Source organism: Sorex fumeus, unplaced genomic scaffold, assembly GCF_029834395.1.
Source record: "Sorex fumeus unplaced genomic scaffold, SorFum_2.1 ptg000033l, whole genome shotgun sequence".
Lineage (NCBI taxonomy): Eukaryota > Metazoa > Chordata > Mammalia > Eulipotyphla > Soricidae > Sorex > Sorex fumeus.
Window position 1 is genome coordinate 2,255,743 of NW_026606090.1, and position 23,081 is coordinate 2,278,823.

The following is a 23,081-nucleotide window of genomic DNA, read 5'->3' on the forward strand; positions in this document are numbered from 1 at the left end:
TTTAAATTTAATTTAGTTATGTTTGGGGGAGCTCCCAGGTAGCACTTAGGAGCCTTGGAAACACCGTAACTCCTCCTGGCAATACTTGTCCTGCTTGAGGTTCACTGATAGGGCCCGAGGATGTGGTGCTGCTCAGGCCCAGTCATACCAGATCACCAGGGCCACTAAGCCTGCAGCTCTTAGGGTCATTCAGGGCCATATCAAATGATGCTTAGGAAGCCAGGAGGCATAGGGGATAGAACCCAGGTCAGTACTCCCTATATTGAATCTCTGGTCTTCTTATTTTGTAAGTTCTGCTATAAACTTCCCCATACCCACAACCAACATTTACACATTTTTTAGTCAAATGTGAACCTATTTATCACTTTGCTGTTTTAAGTCTCCATATAGTCGTGGAATTAATACTTGAAGGCAAGGCTTTTCTTTCTTGACCCTTTCTACTAATTAGTCCAACTGACAAGCCGTTCACATTTTGGGGTTAAACTGCCCTAAGATACACTATCTGTTGCATCTGATCTGTATGTTGCATACATTGTGTGACGGGTTGGGGGAGTGCGGATGTCTTTAACATATTTATAGACTAGCTGTCTAGAAAAAGAAAATAATAAAACATATGTTCTTCAATGATATGATAATAAAACCAATAAGTAAGAAAAATGAGTTTTAACTTTATTAGAGGCATAAGATCTGTGATATTGAAACATATTCCACTTATGTGTTGAGATAGATACAACACTAAAATAAATCAGTAAGCTACAGAATCCCTTTTTAGATCAGTAATTAGTAACGACTCAGTTGTACAAATATTACATTAATATTGTGACATTTTGAAAGGGAAGATTTGAAGTTAGATTTATTATAAGGCTTTTAGAATAAATGTTTTAAAAATTGAGAAAATTGTACTTCTCAGTACAACAATCAGCTAGTATAGGCATTTAAGGTAGGAGATTTCTAATATCCTGAAAATTTAAAACCCTTTAAAACACAATAAAAAGTTCAGCTAGTGAAAGTATTTTTATACACACACTCACACCCATACTAGCATTTCAGCCACCGAAGTTAGTCTATAATAGGGAAAAAAAATCCCAAAAATCTTTTTTTTTCTTTTTGTGAAAAGTTTATTCACTCTTTGAAAACAACCAAGAGGCAGTTTCTAAGCATCGTTTTCTCTTGGCAGGCTCTCTTGTAATGACCACTGAACATTGTTAACCCCTAACACAGCTTACAGCTTTTACTTAATGCATCTTTTTAAAAAGAAAAAAGTCATCAGAAAAATAAAATAAAAAGAAGAAAGCAAAGAAGAAAAGTCACCCTTATCTGTGTACTAAAATAAGAGAGCGGGAGAGGAGGACGAAATAATTGTGATTCTGAATTCCTTTATTAGATCAGTATTTTGTGCTGTTATCTCTCTTAATGTCATAGGTTCTTATGCTTGTATGATATCATGAGAATTTGCTATACACTCTTCTTTAAAAGTGACTGTAGGATCTGTCCACATCATCTGCCTTTTGCATGTCCCATTCTTCAATCATCTCTTAATCCTGAAATAATAATGCAGAACATCCCAGGAATTAAACCTAATCCTCCACTCTCTTATCTCAACACGTGCATCTTAAATCCTTTGCTACATCTAGTGCCTGGAAAGCCTAAGCACACTCACCTTTGAACCAGTTTTAATTTAGCTTTATTTATCGAACAACATTGAGTCTCATGTATGGTATATAAAAACTAAGAAAGAGAATATTAAGAGTGTCCTACAACGTTTGCAAATATGTTTTTAAACGCCTAACAGCTTGTTCTTTGTTCTGTTTCTAGTCAGTCTCTCAGAAAAGAACCTAACATTTTACCTAATGGTGAGAAAACTATAATGGTGAAACTCCTTTTTCCTACCTTTAAGTGCAACCCAAAATAAGTGCCGTTTGTTGTTGAATAAATTTTGTGACTAGTTTGATGTGCTTGTTTATATCCTGTAGGAAAAGAGAATCTTTTAAATTTTTATTTCACTTTTGGGAGCCTTCCAAATGGTATTCAGAAGACCCTCGAGGCTCCGCTGGTGATCATCAGCCACCTGATGATAGAGGCTCAGTGTAAGGGCCGTACTGTCTCCTGACTCAAACTTTTTAAATTAAAAGAAAATTTAATTTTAATTTTTTAAACTTTATCTAAACACTATGGTTTACAAAGTTGTTTATATTACAGCTGTTATGGGTAGTCAATGTTTCAACACCAATCCCACCACCAGACTGACCTCTCGTACACCATTGTCCCCATTTTCCCGACCACCCCCTTAAGCATGCCCCCTTAATAGGCACAAAATAATCCATTTTATATTGCTTGTTACAACTGAATGGCTTATGAAATTATAAAAAATTACTTCAATGAAAGAAAATTTATGAAAATTGTTTTATCTCACTGTGGGATCATTAAGTCCTTGCATGAGGGTTTACTAAACTGTTGCTAGTTGAGCCTTTTGTGTTATTGTTTTGTTTATAGGTGTGTTCCTACTGAGCTGTTAGTACCGTGGAATTTGGAGGATCTGTAGATCTGGGCTGGTGGATGAGTTTACATAGTGGTGGCTATGAGTTGTCAGTATAGCTGCTGGGGCTTCTGGAAGCTCAGGATTGGAGGGTTGGAAGTGCTCCCACTCTGGAAAGACTCCAGTATTCTCATCCTGAAGAATTTGCTGTCTGCAGAAATTAGTTGTGAAGCAGTGGAGTTGGGCCATTGGTATGGCAACAGCTGGGGGTTTAAATGTGTCTGCCAGGGTTTCAGTAGGGCGTGGACTCAACCGGCCTCACTCCCAAGAAACCCCAGAGTTTTCAATCAAGAGACTGGTGTACTCCCATTATTAGATTGGCTTACATCTCTTACAATACTTAGTTATGAATCCGTAGAGCTGGACAAGTGGATGAGTTTACATGGTTGCAGCGATGGGACATCAGACTTTTAAAATTTTAAATGAGCCTTTCCATAACAGATATTAATGTCCTGGTAATCTTAGGAATGCCTTGCAAGCATCCAACATGGCCGACCCGAGTTCGTTTCCTCTGTACCTCTCGGAGAACCCAGCAAGCTACTGAGAGTGTCTCGCCCGCACGGCAAAGCCTGGCAAGCTACCCGTGATGTATTCGATATGCCAAACACAGTAACAACAAGTCTCACAATGGAGATGTTACTGGGCCCGCTCGAGCAAATCAATGAACAATGGGAGGACTGTGATACCGTGACCATGAATCTTAGGAATAATTGTTTCTATTGGTTGATGAGGAAACTGAGACTCAAAAGAGATTGAAAGACTTTCTCAAAGTGCAAAGCCAGTAATTGTTCAGTCAGAACTTAACCAACTCAAATTTTTCTTCCTTTAAGATGCAGTTTATTTTCCTTAATTTGGCAAATTTTTAACTGTCCTCTGCATAAATGAATGGATGAACACTTGATGGTGAAAAGTGGAAAAGAGTCACAAATTTCACCAAAAAATAAATGAAAAATTTTTATTCTTGTTACTGTCCTCCGGGCTGGTGTGATAGCACAGCAGTAGGGCGTTTGCCTTGCGCGCAGCGAGACTGGCTGAGCCAGGTTCGATTCCTCTGTCCATCTCAGACAGCCCAGCAAGCTACCAAGTGTTATCTTGCCTGCACGGCAAAGCCTGGCAAGCTACCCGTGATATATTCAATATGCCAAACACAGTAACAACAAGTCTCAAAAATATGGAGACGTTACTGGGCCTGCTCGAGCAAATTGATGAGCAACGGGAGGACAGTGTTTGTTTGTTTTTGTTTTCTGTCCTCCCGTTGTTCATCGATTTGCTCAAGTGGGCCCAGTAACGTCTCCATTGTGAGACTTCTTGTTACTTTGTTTGGCATATTGAATACTCTCAGTAGCTTGCCAGGCTTTCCAAGAGGGGCAGATCCAAGAAGGGCAGAGGAATCGAACCCAGCCTGGCCGGGCTGGCTGCGTGCAAGGCAAACACCCTAAGCCCTGAAGCCCAAGAGATAGTACAATGGGTAAAGTGATTCTCTTGGATGTGGCCAACCTGGGTTCAATTCCTAATACCACATATAGTCTCCCAAGCTATACCGAGAGTTATCTCTAAGTGCAGAGCCAGGAGTAAGTCCTGAGCACTTGTCAGGTATGACTCAAAACCAGAAAAACAGAAAAAATAAATAAATCCTAAAATAATAGGGAACTCCGTCTATAAGGAAGAACCAATCTCAGATATTGAGACATGAGATAGAAGAGAGAAAGAGAGAGAAAGAAGAGACTGTTATATTAATTATCCTTTCTTCCACATTCTCTACTAGATTGTCAAGGAGTGATGTCCTTGGAGAATATTAGCTCATTGCTTCAGCATGGATGCTCTCAATTTACAATTTGGGCTTGGCTTTGGATTTTATAAGACAGATGGTAGGAGAAACAAATATTTTAAAACCGTTACTTTAATTCATTTCTGTTTGCAAGAACCAGACAACTTCATATTTGTGTGCCCCTTCCCTGCCTCTTTTTTTAAAGTTTTTTCCTGGAAATAATTCAGGATTTAACCATTTTAAGTGTTTAAATTTCATGGAACATGTATTCCACTCATCTATTTTGGGTTTGGATTTTCTTCATTGTAGTTGTTTTTAAATTGCTATTTGATTTTGTCCTGTGCTTTAGCACTTAATCTAGCTCAAATCCTCTTTGGTACCAGTCAGACTCTAATATAGTTTTATCTAAATAACTAACAGAAAAAAAGAGCCTCAGAACCATTAAATATTTGACAGAGTACAGGACCGAATTCATGTAATCAAATGTCATTTCGTATTCCATTATAATATATGATTTTTTTCTTGATAAGTTCTTATCAGTATAATGTTTGAAAACTTCATTAGGCATATGAACAAACTAAAAGTTTTGGTGTAACATATGTCTTGTGCAACTCTTCATTTCCTGAACAATATATTAATTGTGCTTTAAGATAAAGAAATATTCTCTATAGGAAATAAACCTATGTGTTTTTTTAATGAAAAATAAAGGAAGGGGTTGAGGAAGTAACTCATTCATATAGTACATACCTTGCATGTATGAGGCCCTGGGTTTTATCCCAGCACTGCAAAGGGGACGAGAGACAGAGAGACAGAAATGGAGACAGAAGAGAAATTTTAAAATGATTTTGATAAAATAGTTCTAAAAGTGAAAGGAAGAAAGAGGTGTGTGCTATTTTATAGATGTTTAAAATATTAAACTTAGATAAAGAATGAAAATTAGCAACCAGAAAATTCTGCAGATAAAAACCATAATACTTCGTACCTGAAACCTGGCTATTCACAGTATAGATCCTGAATTCTACATTCTCATTTCTAGACTTACCCTAGCAGGATTGAATCAAGCCTGCCTTTTAAGCTGAGTGATTTGTGTGTGTGTTAGACTTGAGAGGTCCTGAGCTCTGTACTATTCCTGTTCTTAAAATGTTCCACAGCCAAACAAGATTTACCTGTTTTCAGAGAAAATAATGATAATAATAGTCACTGTTACTGTCCTCCCGTTGTTTATCAATTTGCTTGAGTGGGCCCAGTAACATTGTGAGACTTGTTACTGTGTTTGGCCTATCGAATACCCATCACGGGTAGCATACCAAGCTTTGCCTTGTGGGCGAGATGCTGTCGCTAGCTTGCTGCGCTCTCCGAGAGGGGCAGAGGGATCGAACCTGTGTTGGCCGGGTCAGCCTCATGCAAGGCAAGCGCCTTACCCGCTGTGCTATCGCTTCAGCCTAATAATAAGAAGAAGAGGAAGAGGAAGAGGAAGAGGAGAAGGAGAAGTAGTAGTTTATTAGTCCTACGAGGACTATCTTTGTTTTGAGGTGACACCTGGCAAAGCTTACAGCTTATTCCTGGCAGGATTTGGGGAACCTTGTAGAGTTCTGGGAATTGAACCTGGGTATGTTCTCTCTCTACTATACTAAAGCTCTGACCCACACTACTGAGAAAGTGTGTGTGTGTGTGTGTGTGTGTGTGTGTGTGTGTTGCAGTGCTAAGACTTGAACCCAGGTTTTATGTATGCAAGGCATATACTCTGCCACTGAACACATTCCCCCTTCCCATTTTGTATTTTTATGTACCATATGATTGTTTTTACCAGCTTCTGAAACACCCAACTCATACCATCTCTATATGGTAATATTGCCATCATATGAAGATACACATTGCAATGTTGTAGGGCTCACACAATAATCTATTCTAAATTTAACATCTGAAGAATGATCAAGCATACCCATCATTTATTCCCTATTTAGCTGATGTTTTGGGCAAATTGCTAGATTTTATTATCTTCTTAAGTTATATGTTATTAACTCACAGAATATTTTGAACATGTGCTTGTTTGGTATTGGGCTGTGTGGTTGGTCAGCATTAAAACAATTGTAGATGTAGAAAGGACTCCTTTCTATCAGGGAATCTCAAAATATCACATAATTTGAAATTATATGCTGCAGAGTTATGAGCATGGAAACATCTATAACTAAATTTCACAATGATTGTAGATATAGAATGGTAGGGAATTAGCTCCCTGTAGAAGCAGAAAAGGTACCAGGAGGTAGCCTTTGGAAAGACCTAGTAGCATATAACTGGAACTGGGCATGGGAGGTGGAGTGTGGGGAAATTTAAGGAAATGAATGTATAAAGGAACTCTTGCACCATGGACTTTGCCCTTTTATTCCTGTGAAGCCTTGTGACTTTTTAATTTTAATCAGAAGAGTAGAATATCCTTATTTATGAGGAAATATTCATTGTATGCAAAATAACTGATGACAAATGGGGAAAAGAGTGAGAAGATAGGTGAAATGCAATAAGTGGATACTTGGCAGCATTGGTTTGTTGGATGGAAAAAGAAGAGAACAAATTTGAAGAGAGAAAAGAGACAATGCATATAGATTAATGTTGGTGGTTTAGGACATGGGCTATACTTGCAAGCTCTTGATTGTTCCACTGAGGTAATTTAGGTAGGCACTGATTTCCATTCCATCTCTCAGGTAACACTTTAGCAGATTTACCTAGAACTATAGGTAATTTATGTCAGTAGACATGGAAACTGAGATTCGAAACAGGTTAGAATTCTACCCACAATCAAGGTGGTGTGAAGCAGGCCTGGCAGAAGGAAGAAGGCACAGATTCACCATCCAGCCTGACCTCTGCGTATGGCTTGAAGAAAACAACACTGAGTTATTTAGTCATTTCAGGACTCATAGGAAAAATGGATCTGGAACTAAGAATCTGAATTGAGGTTTTGACAGCCCCTACTTCTAACTTGTGCAGACCAGAAGTGATTTTTCGGATGGGAAATAACAATGATGAAATTTCAAATTATCTTGTTTCCTGCTATAACTTCTTGAAAGTGATACAGTTAACCAACTGTTTTTTCAGTGCTACTTTATGCAAGAACTCAGAAAAGTATAAGCTGAGATGAATAAAATACCATTTTTGCCTAAGGAATGAAATGCCATTGATCAAGATGAACAAAATGCCATTTTTGCCTAAGGAACTTTTGCTTGAGAAAGCTTGGGTTATGGAAGCTGCTTGAAAGGCTTTTTTTTTTTTTGATAGACAAGAGAAATCCCAAAATATCTCTAATTCAAGTGAAATCAAAAGTACCATAGAGTTGGAGAGATCATTCAGTAGGTGAAACGCTTGCCTTGCACGTGGCTTACCCAGGTTTGATCTGAGCCACCACTGATGGTCCCCTGAGTCTTATGTGTCCCTAAAACAAAAACAAAACAAAAAAGAATCTGTTGATTTCTCCAGAAAATTCTCGTCCTATCTTACCAGTGTCAGGTCTAAAAGAGGTCCCAAATAAGGCACTTAACAAACACTGGCTGACTCAGTGACAGTGTACAGGAAGCTTAGATAACACACCATCTAAGTGAAGTCCACACTTCTCAGTCCTATTGAGGGTCTCCCAGGGAGACTGACTTCTTCCTTCCTTCCTTCCTTCCTTCCTTCCTTCCTTCCTTCCTTCCTTCCTTCCTTCCTAGGAAGTGGCTGGCTGTCCTCTGCTAGACTCCTCCTCTGTTTCAAACTGCTCTTTTCCATTGATGACACTGTCTTTTATATTTCTGAATTCCAGTTACTGTCCTTGGGATGATATCCTAACCCTTGTGGACTTGCTGGACTCCCTACACCTAATCCGCTATCTGATAATGGAACTTCAAGCTGTCTCAGCTCCACATCCATCTTGTCAACCTGCCTTCAACACCCTGTAGCTGAAGTGATTGCAGGACCTCAGTGAGACTTGTGGTCTCGTGGTGTGCCACTGTGTCCCTTCTTACATTCTCAGAGTCAGTTGATGACTCAGCTTGAAAGTCTCCGGACCACAAGTCTAGAAGTCTCTTTCTCCCCGTTTCCCCTCTGAAATGCCCTTTGCTTGAGATCAGCTTATTTCTTTTTCACCTTAGAGCTATGGTTCCTTCTGGATACTTGTCAACTTATTCTTGCTCCCCTCTCTCCTTCCCTCTTTCTCCCTTTCTCTGATTCACTTCCTCTCCTCTTTCTCCTCCTTCCTACTCCCTTTCCTTCTCTGCCTCTCCTGCTTCTCTTCTTCTCTCTTTTACTCCCAACAAAAATTTCACACTTGTCCTTGGTGCTTTCTGGTTTGCGGGCAGCACCAGGATTTGAACTACAACCTTGTGCTTGCTGGGAAAATGTTTTAAGTCACTTAGCTATCTCCTAGAGCCCTTCACTGCCTCTCACACCCACTGTCGCATGAGTTCTGCTCACAGAAGGAGGTCACACATCTTGTTCATGGCTATTTTCCCACTAAACCGGCCAGTTACTGACTCAGAGTGAGTGTCCTGTAAATATGTGGGGAATCAGCTAGTGAACTCTGTAGTTCCATCAGGCTGGCTCTTTTTAAAAAGTTTTTGTTGTCACAGCCTTGTTGATGGGTCTCACTTCATATTACATCACTGGAAGCTGGGTTATAAAAGATTTCTTTGATCAAAACTTTATGGTACATGAAGCCCATGTGTTCTGCAGACATAGCTGGCAGAATTACCAAGGAATTTTTCAAACCAGGTTTGTCATCTGAACAGGAAAATCTTTGAACTTGAGTTATTGAAGTACCTATGGTCAGTAGAACTAAAAAAGCCTTTTGAATCTTTCAAGACCCTTTGAGAAGGAATACATATTCCCTGAGGTAGCTGAAAATGTCTAAATACTCAAGATGGTTGTAGATGGAGGAGATTGACCCTTTTTAGAATCTTTTGTTCCTGCTACTGATTTTTCTTTTAATCTTTTAGTTTTGTACTTACTCATACTAACAAAATAAGTAAAGATCTGACTTCCAAAATGGCAGTGATTATTCTCTTTGGTCCACTGCTCAAAAATTTATTGCAGAATGTCTGAAGAGGGGCTGGGAAGATAGTAGATGGGTTATGTGCAAGATCAGGGTTTTATTCCCAGCACTCCAGAGCTTTCTGAATACCACCAAGTGTAGCCCTAGAGGCCCCTTAGCAACATTAAGTGGCCCCAGTGACCCCCAGCACTGCTAGAATAATGCCACATCCTTAAACCTGTGCATTGAACCACCAGCTTCAGCCTTCTTAGAACCACTTGGGAGGCCTCCCACCCAAAAAAGTATCTGAAGAGATTGGTGATTCTTCTCTTTTTGAATGTTATGTTTCACAGGGTGATATCTAGCTGAACAACTCTACCTGTCAGCTTTCACTGTTTCCCGCCTATCTATCTCTGTGATTGTACTTGGTCCTCTTCTAGTATTTTCTTCTTTGAACTAACTCAACTTCTTATTCCCTTCTTCATTTTCTCTCCTTACCTTGAAGATTTCTTTGTTGACAGTTCTGCTCTTCAGAAAAGTACCTTATACCATCAGGTACGTGGCAGTTGGCAGATGTGGTAAAAAAAAAGTTTATAAATTTAATTTAGCCTATCCATGTGGACACAGCTTGTGAAGAGGTCTGGGTGCTTAATTGCCAACTTCCAATGTTTTCTTGTCATATTTCCTTCATAACTTCCATATCTGTCTGCCTTAACTTCCAGCTCATTTATCATTAAAAATTCTCTCCAGAACTATTATACTGGTTCTTCTTCCAAACTCTGGGTACTTTGGACAAATTGGTCAACCTCAAATTTTCTGAAACCCTTCATTTGAAATAAAAAGTTCAAAGAAGCAATTGGGGGTATGTATTTGTGTGTGTGTATGTGTTTGGTATGTAGATGTCTAGATGTCTAGTGTTGAGTGTGTGGTGGTGTGGATGTATATGTTTGCATTTCTCAAGCCTATCTTACCTACTTTCCCATCCACCCACTGCACATCCCATTTCCCATCAAGGCAGTTGAAATCAGTAAATTTTTAAAATTTTTTCAACCCACAATCTTTTTCTTTCCCACTGTGGCTGGGCTCCTTTGTATTTCTCATTATGAAAAGATATCAGCTTCTCTTTTTTTGTCTTTTTAAATGCCTTATTTAATATAAGTGATATTTAAAAAATTTTGTTTAAGATGACCCACAGCTCATGTATTACTTGGGAATATGTCAAATAGTTGACTAATTCATTTCTCTCTGTTTTCTTCTGTCTCTTCATTACTTACTTCTCCCCACCCACTTCTTTGAAGCTGTCTTTTCATTGTAAGATATTCAAGATTATATCAAGATTTTAGCTTTGAGTCTTCTATTACCCTCACTTCTATCTCCAGCTCATCTGGTGACCTTATCTAGATATAAAAAACACATTACTCTGTCTCATCTACTAAGTTGAAGACAACAGCAGTTCTACCACAAATAACCACAATAGTTTCAGATACTCTGCTTTTTTTTTTTTGAAGATGAGGTTGTTTTTTGTCTTTGCAATGATCTCTTTTCTAAAATCCATTTTCTGTGTCATAGACATTCCTTTTAAGAAATTCACAGACATGGATAAGATCATTTACCTGGCCTTTTTAAAGAGCTTTCTGTTATGCTCAGAAGTGATTCCAAACTACTTAATATTGTTTGCAGAATTCTATGTGGTCTGCCCTTTGTCTTCCTCTTGCCTCTTTGCCTACTCAGTTCCACATCCATTCCTTCCTTTTATCAGCACTCCAAGCTCTTTCAACCTTTGTGGCTTTGTTCCAATTGCTTTTCTGCCCCAAATGTTCTTTCCTGGCCATGTACTTTATTGGCTTCCTTAGGCTCATATCTTATAATCAATGTTGTTTTTCCCAAGAAACCTCTGAATATTCAGTCTGACCATGAGCACACTCTATTCACAAGACCTATTATAATTCTCTTCATGGCAGGGAATACCAGCCCATAGTTCTCTGATATACCTGTGTATGTCCATCACCCCAATAAAACATGGTTTTATGAAGTTCTCAGAGTTCCTAGAGGCAGGCTTGCAATGTTGCAAAAACTCATTATAAATAAATTTAAAAAAATAGCATATGAGTAAATATACTGACATTGTTGGAGTTACTGCCTAAAATTGTGTCTTTATATAAGCAAATTATAAATAAATCCTTCAGATAATTCTTTCTAACCTTCATATTACCCAGTTTAGTTTGGAGTGTAGAGTCAGTTTTCAACAAATTCTTATTCTCTTGATTTTGATTCTTGCATCCTTAGAAATAGTGGACTATAATAGTGAACAGTTATATTCCTGGCAAAAATAACTAAAATATTAATCCCCCATAGATATACTATAGATGTAACTCCCAGTAAGTCTACAGTAACTTGTCTCTCATATTTCCAAGGGGATTTGGACTAGATTTACATGCTATTAGAAATTCACACCAATATTCTATGGTGTTAAATGCAGCAGTGACAAGCTCCCTAGACCAATCAACCATGGTGACTATTCAGTACAGGACATGTACTGACATGTATATGTGTTAGATACGTACTCATGAAAGTATTGGTTTTTCACTACTTCTGTCCTTAGTTAGTTCTTTCTTATCTTGGAACTAGAGAAGAGCCCAAGTTACATTATGCATCCATTAGAAATTCATCAAGAAAGAAGCTAGTAAGCAATCACAATTACCTTTTTGCTTTTTTTAAGTGTTTCTAATTCTTTGTAAAAATAGAATTTGCTTTTGTGCTGGAGGTGAGGAGCCTTGCTGTGCTTAAGATGAAACTTGGAACCGTGGACGTGCTATGCATGCACTCTGTCATTTGAGCTATCTCCCTGGCTTCTCCCTTATTTCTTAAGAGACTGTGAATACCTCTAGGAGAAAGGATAATTTGGATTATTGGCACATAGCTGAGTGTTAGGTACATTAAAGTTGCTCAGTTAACAGTTATTTGACTCTTCCTGTATGTGTGATGCTGAGGGTGGAACCCAGGGGCCTCACGCTGCAAGGCATATCCTATACAGTTTGAGCCACACCCCCACCTTTATTTGGGCTGTTCCTGATACAGTTTGACTGCAGTATCTCAGCTCCCTGAAAGATCTTCCAAACTCTATCTCCCCTCTTCTGGTTATTTTGTCTCCCCTATTCTGTTTCCTCTGAGTCTATTATGTTTTCAGTGTAATCCTATTCAGCATTTATTATCTGAGCAACCCCTTTCTTCTGGTGTGTATTATCTCACACTATACACCTTCAAGGCTGATGTGTGCAGTTGCTAAATGCTCCTGGAATTCTGCTCTGTTTCATCATAGCCAAATGTCACTATCGGATGGGTGTGCAGTTGGCTCACTGCTTTGGGGAACATTGCTCAGGAAGTCATTTTCATTTTGTTCAGATCAACAGGAAATAAGGCTTGGTTGCCAAACTAATGCAAGGAAAGCAACCAAGCATATTATTTCTTCCTTAGGGGTTTTCATTATTTCAGGAGTTATTAGCTTCCCTTAAGATGGTGGAATTTATTCCAGCTATCTCAGTTGAAAATACTGAGAAACTTTTCACATGAAGAAGACATTTGGTATTTTGTTCCAGTATAACTTTGAATTATCTTTTACTATCTCTCTAGCCTCGTCTTATAAATGGTATTTAAATTTCCAGCATAACTTCTGATCACCTATCAGATGAATTTAAGAGGATCTGTTCTTTAGTAAAATGAGTCTGGTTCCTAGGTCCGTGACTACTATCTGTCGTTCATCATTTTGACCTTTTCATCATCCATTAATCTATTTATTGGCATGTTGATGATAGGAATACAGAGTTACTTACTTTAAAATTGAATCTGCTTTCAAGCTGTTTTATTCTGTAGGCTTGGCTATCTTTAAAATGAGAGTGCTCTAGCCTTAGCCCCACCATGAACTACACACCCTGAGAATCAGAGAGGAGGCGATGACCAAATGGAAACTTTATTCCAATTCTTGGCATGTTTTAATTTTACGTTGCTTTTACATGCTAATTTAATTTCCTTTTAGAATGAAAGTTGGCAGTCCCTTAGAGAAGTGATATAGGAGGTTGGAATCATAGCAACTGAAATGCATGTGATGGTGTCTAACCCATAGAGTATCTGATATAATGAATTTGAAAACCCTTGCGCATCATTCCACTGTTGTGTAATAACAGCCAGGTTTAGAACTTGGTCCATATATTCTGTACTTAACCCTGGCTCTGTTTTGTTGGACTGTAGTCTTAGTAAGAGGCAGACACTATAGAAACTTGTATATTTTGTAGTTTCTGTGGAATATGAGCTCTAGTGTACCAGACTCTGCTCCTTAGGGTAAATCAGAAACTCTTTGCTCACCTAGTTGACGTCACTGTTTTGAAATATGAAAGCCTACGAAACCTCAAAGTGCTGTTTTCATGAAATGCTCAACTACAGGAGACGATAATTCTGTTTTCATTAAAGGACCAACGAGCACCAGTAAACATTGTCATTGTTCGCAAAAGTAAACAAAATGAACAGCTTCTGGGATTTTTTTAATTGTCAAATCTCTGCCTTCAGGAATCTGTTTACTTAAGCTAAGTATTCGTTCTATTATTAATGTGCCCAGACTGATTCTCCTAGGCTTGCAAGCAGGTCTCAGCAGACACAGGGGCCTTTTCCCTGACCAAAGCTGCGTTTTCTTTGCAGCTACATCAAAAACTTCAAATTCATTATCAGATGTGGCGTGGATGATTCAAGCAAAAATAAATGCCCTTGAGTTTAAAAATAGAAGTTAAAAGACTAAATATTTGCACTTAAAAAGGAAAAGAAAATAACAGAAATCTCTGTGGCCTACCATTCCTTGAAATTATCCTCACTAAATTATAATCATATACTTTCCACTCCCTGTAATTAAACATTAGATTTCATTTATTCCAGATGCATTTGCTGCAAGTAAATTCCGAATGCCCATACTTCTTTTTGGTCATTGTAAATTTATTCATGTCTGTGGTCTACACATGATTTATGCTTTGGATACTTTTTAAGTGAATCTTAATGATACTACACTGTGGGTATTTTAAATTGTATACAGTATGTGTGACATTTAATCCATACAATAAATATGATTTTATTGTTTTATCATATGCATTATCAGTAAGAGCTTGATGACAGTTTTTCCCCATGGAGTTTTCCACATGTAAGACCTTAACCCCTTAATCCCTTAAGCCCTGTGATATCTCTGAAACCTCTTAATGAGGTTTAAACAAATGTGTCTACATGTTTCTGGAAGGAACTTGCCATGCTTTGGTGGTGGGTGGCAGAGAGACAAAAGATTTTTGCTTTGATCATATTACTTACAGGTAGGGAGTGCTGTTAGCCACTGTTTTGACAACTGAATACTGAGAAAGGTGACAATGCCTTTACTTCATTTGACACCTTCTATTTTGAGAGCTTTTGACAGTTACATTTAAACCTGAAGGATCTTTTTATTGCCAATCTGCAAATTCCTTACCTCAGTGAACTACGATAATTAAATAGCAGTCTATAAATATTAAAGACAAGATTTTGGTGATTTGAAATATTTTCCTAGTTAGAATAAAAACTCACTTCAGTTTTGTGAATACGTTTAATTAACATTTTAAATAATGAAATGATTTTAAAATATTCTTTATTTTTAAAATACTAAAATAGTTTCTATAGCACAGCGGTAGGGCATTTGCCTTGCACGAGGCAGACCCGGCCAACCCAGGTTCGATTCCTCCACCTCTCTTGGAGAACCGGGCAAGATACTCTTGGCAGATCCTGGCAAGCTACCCATGACGTATTCAGTAGGTCAAAAAGAGTAGCAATAATGGGTTTCATTCCCCTGACCCTGAAAGAGCCTCCAATATGGCAACAACGAGAAAGATGAGTAAAGAGAGGCTGCTAAAATCTCAGGGCTGGGACAAATGGAGACATTACTGGCATCCGCTAGAGTAAATCGATGAACAACAGGATGACAGTGATACAGTGCTCTCTCTCTCTATATATATATATATTTTTATATATATATATACACACACACACACAAACACACACACATATATATAGTGCTTTCGAGCCACTGCATATTCACCTAGACTCTTACACCAATTTATTGAACTCATAACATTTTTCTAAATAGTTTGACTTTAAATCCCCCCCATGTCTTTCTCTCGCTCACTCTCTCTCATCTCTCTCCCTCTCTTTCTGTGTATGTGTGTGATAAAAATGTATCATATTTAATTTGCAGTACCAAAGACTCTCTGCCTTTTAGGACTATCATTTCTTTTTTTTTTTTTTTTGCTTTTTGGGTTGCACCTGGCAATGCACAGGGGTTACTCCTGGCTCTGCACTCAGGAGTTACTCCTGGCGGTGCTCAGGAGACCATATGGGATGCTGGGAATCAAATCCGGATCAGCCGTGTGCAAGGCAAACGCCCTACCCCTACCCACCCTACCCGTGCTATCTCTCCAGCCCCATGACTATCATTTCAAAAGTAATTTCTCCTTTTTGGAAAACAGTATGGACGATTCTCAAAAAATTAGAAATTGAGCTTCCATTTGACCTAGCAATACCACTCCTGGGAATATATCCCAGAGACGCAAAAAAGTATAGTCGAAGTGGCATCTGAACTTGTTTGTTCATTGCAGCACTATTTACAATAGCCAGAATCTGGAAAAAAACCTAAGTGCCCGAGAAAAGATTACTGGTTAAAGAAACTTTGGTACTACTACACAATAGAGTACTATGTAGCTGTTCGAAAAGATGAAGTCATGAAATTTACATGCAAGTGGTACTACATGGAAAGTATCATGCTAAGCGAAATGAGTCAGAAAGAAAGGGATAGACATAGAAAGATCGCATTCATCCGGGGAACATAAAGTAACAAATAGGACACTAACACCCAAGAATAGCCAAGATAAGTACCAGGAAGTTCACTCCATGGTTCGGAGGCCAGCCACACATGCTAGGGGAAAAGGCAGCTCAGATAGAGAAGGAATCACCAAATAAAGGGTGTTGGGAGGATCCTCCTAGGATGAGAGATGCATGCTGAAAGTAGACTATAGACCAAACATGATTGCCACTTTTGCAAACCACAGCACCCAAAAAGAGAGAGAGAGAACAAAAGGAATGCCCTGCCACAGAGGCACAGGGGATGGGGGAATGGGGAGTGGGAAGGATACTGGGATCAGTGATGGTGGAGAATGGGCACTGGTGGTGGGATGGGTACTCGATCATTGTATAACTGAAACCCAAGCACAAAAATTTGTAAGTCTACAACTGTACCTTATGGTGTTTCACTAATAAAAATTTTTAAAAAATTCTTTTAATCAAGGACATATTGACATTCCAAAGAATAAAACTATTTCACATCACTATGATTCCTTTTCTAAACATTGAGGCATCAAGTTGCTTGATCAGTTGTCTCTTCACACTTTGGTTTGGTAGGATCTGAAGGTGTGTTCCAAATCTGACGAAAGCCTCCAACAACATGAGCAATATCAGCTTTCGATTAGCATTGAAAATCTGGATTCATCACAACTTTCACTAAACAAAGTCAGTCTTCTCAGTCACAGGATGACACTGTCTAGTATCTCTGGGTTTGCATAAAATTGTGCAACCAAGTTGATTGATTTGCCTAACAAAATAAAAATATTTGGTTTCTTCCTAGCAACATCCTACTTCTGTTTGGATTAGAGCCTTGATTGTAGAAAGATATCTATAATTTCTTGCTGAATAGACACATTTTCAGATTATCCACCAGTTGTCTAAGATGAAAAAGATAATGCTGAGAAATTCTAAGAAAAGCTATTTAATTTAAATATGACAACTTAATAAGCTCTAGATAGGTAAATGTAAGAAAAAGAAATGAGAGGATAAGTTATGCCATTAGAGGGCACTTTTGTAATCTTAGAAGAAAACTCTGATTCTGGATTGGCTTACCCGAGGAATTTTCTTAAAAGGAATGCATTTTCAAGTTTTTATTTTGAATGACTAATTCTTAAGCTGAATGTCTGAGAGATAATATATTACTGATGGGGAGAAATAACATGATATCCTAAAGTACCCTTTAAACAATAAGTAAAATTTTAAATCAGTGAATAAATGATGAAAACATTTTGTTAAAATTAGGCACAGAACTTGAGGCTTTTGTTAAGTATGTTTTGATGAAATAAAAACTGCCCGTAACCCAGTGAAATGGGAAAAGTGATTAACTTTACAAATAACTAAGTTTTAACCTGTATAAAATCTCGAGGGGCGGCCGGGGAGAGGCCTGATGGCTCTCCCCCTGGCCGCCCAGATTCGGGGGAGCCCCAGGGCCACTGGCCCAGCCAGGGTTGCCTGGGCCATAGGACAGACGGCAGAGTAAGCAAGGGCCACGCTGGTTGATTGATCAGATGCTGTTTATTCCATCCTCATCCCCGTTCACTCCTGTCTGTCTCTCTTTCTCTCCCAGCCCCTGATATGGAACCCCTTTCTCCCTCTGGCTCAGGCTCTGGATCTCTGATCCCCCAGCTCACTCTTACAGTAGACTGGTTTTGTTAAATCACAAAACCATGAGGGCTGGGCTTACATATAGGTGTGGTCACAATCAATATGGTTAAAGTTCTTTCCCTCAGAGGATGCTACTTCTAGGACAGATTCTCTTTCAGCAGGATGACCCACCCAAGGGTGGAATCCCATGGGTGTGTTTCTCCTCACCTTGTACAACAGACATATAAGCATTCATAATATTAATCATTTTGTGTGGACACAGTAAGAGATGCATTAAGCTTAATAGAATTGCTCTCCTGGGGTCATCCTGATCTCAGACTACAGTGCTCAGGCCAGATTAGTCTTTCCTATCCCTAGCAGGGTCCTAGTCTCGTCGTTACTTTTGGATCATGACAGCATTTGTCCATGATCAAGCTCTTAACTTACAGTTAAGAATTGTGGCACTTTGGCCAGGCCTATCTCGATGCCAGGGTAACACATAGCTTACCGCTTGCCCTGGTTCCATCCAGTCCCTCGTCAGAACCCTGCTTTTGGGAGCGCTAGGAAGTGAGGCAACTGAGGCTTAAGTTGAGAAAGCAGATGCCCTGGAATGGATAATATTTGAAGCCAATTAAATCCCAAGTTACAAAAGCATAATATTGTCTTCGTGTGTCTATACAAAAGGACATTGCTTTAAAGTAAACTATTCAGAAGACATACGGAGAGGAGAAAGGCAATATTAACTTACAATACAAGTTCAGTGCCCTAGAAAGATCTGACCTTACAAATTAACATAAACTGATTAGGGGAATAAGCTGATTAACTGTTTGGAGAAGAGAGCATAGAGAAGTGGTTACAGATAAACAAAAGAGCGGGAGTGACTCGGGAGCACTTTGATGAGTGTGACCCGATAAACCTAAGCTTGTGGCAAGGGAGAAAGGACAAAGTAATGTTATCCTACATAACCCCAATAATAATTGCATGTTATTAAGTTATATTTTAGAAACTGAACCTACAGAATTCTGTATTTTGGAGCTTTAATGATTTTTAATCACTTTTTTGGGAAAAGGATCTGTTTTGCCTATAATTGACTTGATAGTTAAAATGGTTATAAAGTTTCTGAAACAGACAAAAAAACATGACTTAAAATTTTAAGTAGGGATGGGCGTGGAAGGGGTACTGGGATCAGTGGTGGTGGAAAATGGGCACTGGTGGAGGGATGGATACTTGATCATTGTATGATTGAACCCAAGCACAAAAATTTGTAAGTCTACAGCTGTACCTCAAGGTGTTTCACTAATAAAAATTTAAAAAAAATTTAAGTAGGGCAATAAGGGTTTTTGTTTGTACGTTTTAAATTATAAAAGCAGAAGATAAAGCTGAGTCTTTTCCCCATCAGAGGCAATTTATGTTCAGTCAGGTAGAACATTTTAGTGAGGAAAAGCTTAGTGTCAAGAGCTGTGAAGAGTTTGAGATTTTATTCTACTTGCAGATTCTTGGCAGTGCTGTTTTAGTTTTATGAATGCTAACTCACTTGTGACTTCTGTCCAGAAATAGCAGAATTTATTAATCAGATCAATAGCAGCATCCACAACATTATATTTGTCCACTGGCTCCCTAATCCACAATTTCTAAAGGAAGACAGAACCAGCACAATAATCCCTCCTATAGTTTTGGGTTTTTTTTTTTCTTACAATGAAGGGTCCCTGAGCTTCAAATCCATGCCTTTTCTTTTCTTTTCTTGTATATATAGTGCCGAAGAGAGCTGGAGCGATAGCACAGAAGTAGGGCATTTGCCTTGAATGGGGCTGGCCATGCTGGCCCGAGTTTGATTCCTCTGCCCCTCTCAGAGAGCCCGGCAAGCTACCTAGAGTATCTCGCCCACACAGCAGAGCCTGGCAAGCTACCCATGACATATTCGATATGCCAAACATAGTAACAAGTCTCACAATGATGGAGATGTTACTGGGCCCTCTCGAGCAAATTGATGAACAACGGGTGGACAGTGCAGTACAGTTTTCTTTTTTAATATTTTTTTCTGGCTGTGCTCAGGACTTCTAACTTTGTGTTCAGGGATCTTTCCTGGTAGTGCTCAAGTGCACATTACATAGTGCTGGAGTCAGCCCCATACAAAAATGCAAGCACCTTAACTGCAGTACTATCTCTCCAGTCCTTAAACATTTTCAAATGGGGAGTAATCATGTTTGCTTTCTGCTCAAGAGGCTTTATCTTTCAAAGGCTATTTACTACCCAAACATCCTGGAAATAATTGCCTACAAGAAAGACAATCAAGGCTTTGCTTCCTAGATTTGCAAAAAAAAAAAAAAGATATAGAGATCCAAGGAAAATACTCCCCCAACACTAATTCTGCATAATTTTATCATCTGGAATGGTTTACTTTACAAAATTTTCAGTGACTAAGTAGCTGGTGTGAGAATGCATGACAGACATTTTTACCATATTTTAAAGGACTTGTATTTGTCACATCTTGTCATTTTACTATATGTTTTAACCTGCCCACATCTCAGAGTCATCATTCATAAATTCATAAAGTTTTTTTTTAATTTATTTATGGAATCACTGTGGGAAAAGTTACAAAGCTTTCAGGTTTAAGTCTTGGTCATGCAAATATCAAACACATTTCCCTTTACCAATACTTATTTTTCACCACGAAGAACCCCAATTATCCATCCAATTCTTCAAGAAAGGTGAGGTCTAGGGCCAGAGTGATGAGTGGTTATACTGGGCAGGGTGCTTGCCTTGTATGCAGCCAACCTGGGTTTGGTCTCTCAAACCCACCAGGAGTGATCCCTGAGCATTAAGCCAGGAGTAAGCCCTGAACATTTCTGGGTTTGGCCCTAAACTCCACCCCCCTCCCACATTCCCTCACCCTCCGCCAAAATAAAAATAGCCAAGAAAATGGGGACCAGAGTGATAGTACAGTAGCTATGACACTTACTTTGTACTTTGGATCCCTTGGACCCTCTATGATCCTCCAAGCTCAGGAGAGATCCTCAAGCCCAGAGCCAGGAGTAAATCCATAGTACTGCTGGGTGTCACCCCCAAAATAAACAAACCAAAAAGAAATTTAAGGTCTGGAGTGATCTGTAATAACATGTCTAGTAAGGAACAAAAATTAAACACTTGTTTCTCAGATCTTATTTAAAGTTTTTTTTTCTTCAATGGCAATCCAATTAAGAAGTAAGGATGGGAAATAAAAACCTCTTTTGAGAGCCCAGAAGATGGTTAAAATGACTGAACATATGTTTTGTATGCAGGAGGGCCTCTTCAAACCCCACTACATGGTCCTGGAGCCACAGCACTAGAAGTCTGCCCTGAGCAGTAGAGGGTGTGGTGTACTTCTCAAAAAAGCAAAGGGAATGTGCCTACAGAGAGGCAGTGGAGGATGGGATGGGGGTAGCAGGAGGGATACTGGGAACATTGGTGGTAGAGAATGGGCACTGGTGGAGGGGTGGGTACTTGGCCATTGTGTGACTGAAACATAATCACAAAAGTGTGTAAGTCTTTAATTGTATCTCATGATGTTTCATCTGCCACAGAGGCAGGGTGGGATGGGGGGCGAATGGGGGGTGGGAGGGATGCTGGGACCCGTGGTGGTGGAGGATGGGCGCTGGTGGAGGGATGGGTATTTGATCAGTGTTTAACTGAAACCCAAGCACAAAAATTTGTAAGTCTATAACTGTACCTCATGGTGTTTCACTAATAAAAAAAATTAATTATTTTTAAAAATTAAAAAAAAATAGCAAAACCAACTGAACAATAAAACTTCTTGTGTTAAATAACTATGGCTTCTATTGGAGATATATTTGAGGTTAAAACTTTGCATTCTGCAGTCAGATCTACCTGGATTTGTAACTTTCCTTCTGTTTCTATAAAAAGAGGCCTCTTCATGTTGTGTTATTTGGTGGGGAGAGGTATGCCCAGCTGTGCTTAGGATATACTCCTGGCTCTGTGTTTAGGATCAGAGGTTCAGGGGATTGACTATATGTGGTGCCAGAAACTGAAAGGAGATTTATTCTTAATAAAAATATTTCCTAATCTGCAGTAATGGATTAGTTAAGTTAGTGAATTTAACTGTTTTGCAAATACTCACAATCACTGTAGATGCATTGTAAGAAAAACTACAGAATACATGCCCCTTATCTCCCCCCAAAAAAAACTTTTGAAAAAATAAATTAAATAAACTTCTTGAGCAAGGTCACTGTAAAGAAACCACTTCTCTCTTTCATAAGAAAGAAAAGCTTGTTCCTTTCAAAAGTGTGTTTATTTGTATGAATATAATTTTGATGTCACTCAAAGAAAAAATTGAAGTCATACGATGTTTCAAGTAGAGGTGACCTCATAGCTATAGTCATGAGTCTTTGGAAATAGAACTGGCTTCATCTCATTTCGAATTAAGGCAAATATTTGCAATTGATTAGCTTGCTATTTAATGTACTCAAGTACACTACATTCTCTCATGCTTGAATTCCCTGAAGTATGTTGTCAATGAGACAATGGGAAACAATACTACATAGTTCTTTCTTGGAGGAAAAATTATATACCCCATGCTTAGAGGAAACATATCTCTCTCTAGACCTTGTCAGGAAGACAACTTGCCATCCAAAGGTTTCCAGTGGGGAACAGGTATGTCCTAGACCACATCATCCTACTGGACAGTACTGTTGGATGGAAGGCAGTGACAAATGGTCCAGCTTCTCAGTGGTCTCACTTGATCTGAAAACAGGAATCCCAATGCTGCTTAATATGGTAGAATTTTTTATAAGTACTGAAGAGGAGTCAGGTAATCGATAGCAGCATTCTTCAATCTTTTGACACTATCAGCTGTCATCTGTACTGCATACTGATCCTTGGACCAGTAGTTAAAGCCAAATTGGTAGACCAGTGGTTTTCAACCTTTCAACCTGTGGAATAGCACTAGTTCTTGGATATGTGGTCCAGGACCTATGATCTATGCAGCCTAACTTCTTAAACTGTGAGTCAGGACCCCATACAGGGTCACATCACTGAGTTTTGGGGGCATGAATTTTTTAAAAATTGTTTTAAAATAAATTTATTTATAGTTCATTATCAGTAAGTGTTTAGTTTGTATACTTATTTTATTTACTTATCTACGGGGACCTATGAAAATGTTTTGGGTGAAATGGGTTGAAGGTGAAAGAAATATTAGTAACTCCTCTCTTGCAATTAGACATCAGTAAAATAAAACAATTTATGTTTTGGACTAGTTGCTTAACCTCTGAGGGAGTAAAGTTTGTAATTTTTTTAAAAAATTATGATTT

The 23,081-nt window shown here is 38.7% G+C and overlaps 1 protein-coding gene across 1 annotated transcript in view; it reads left to right on the top strand.

Annotated features, from left to right (window-relative positions):
• The window catches only part of NDNF (neuron derived neurotrophic factor), a 41,585-nt gene that overhangs the window by 9,854 nt on the left and 8,650 nt on the right, over positions 1-23,081 (top strand). The gene's annotated exons all lie outside the window — the stretch shown is intronic.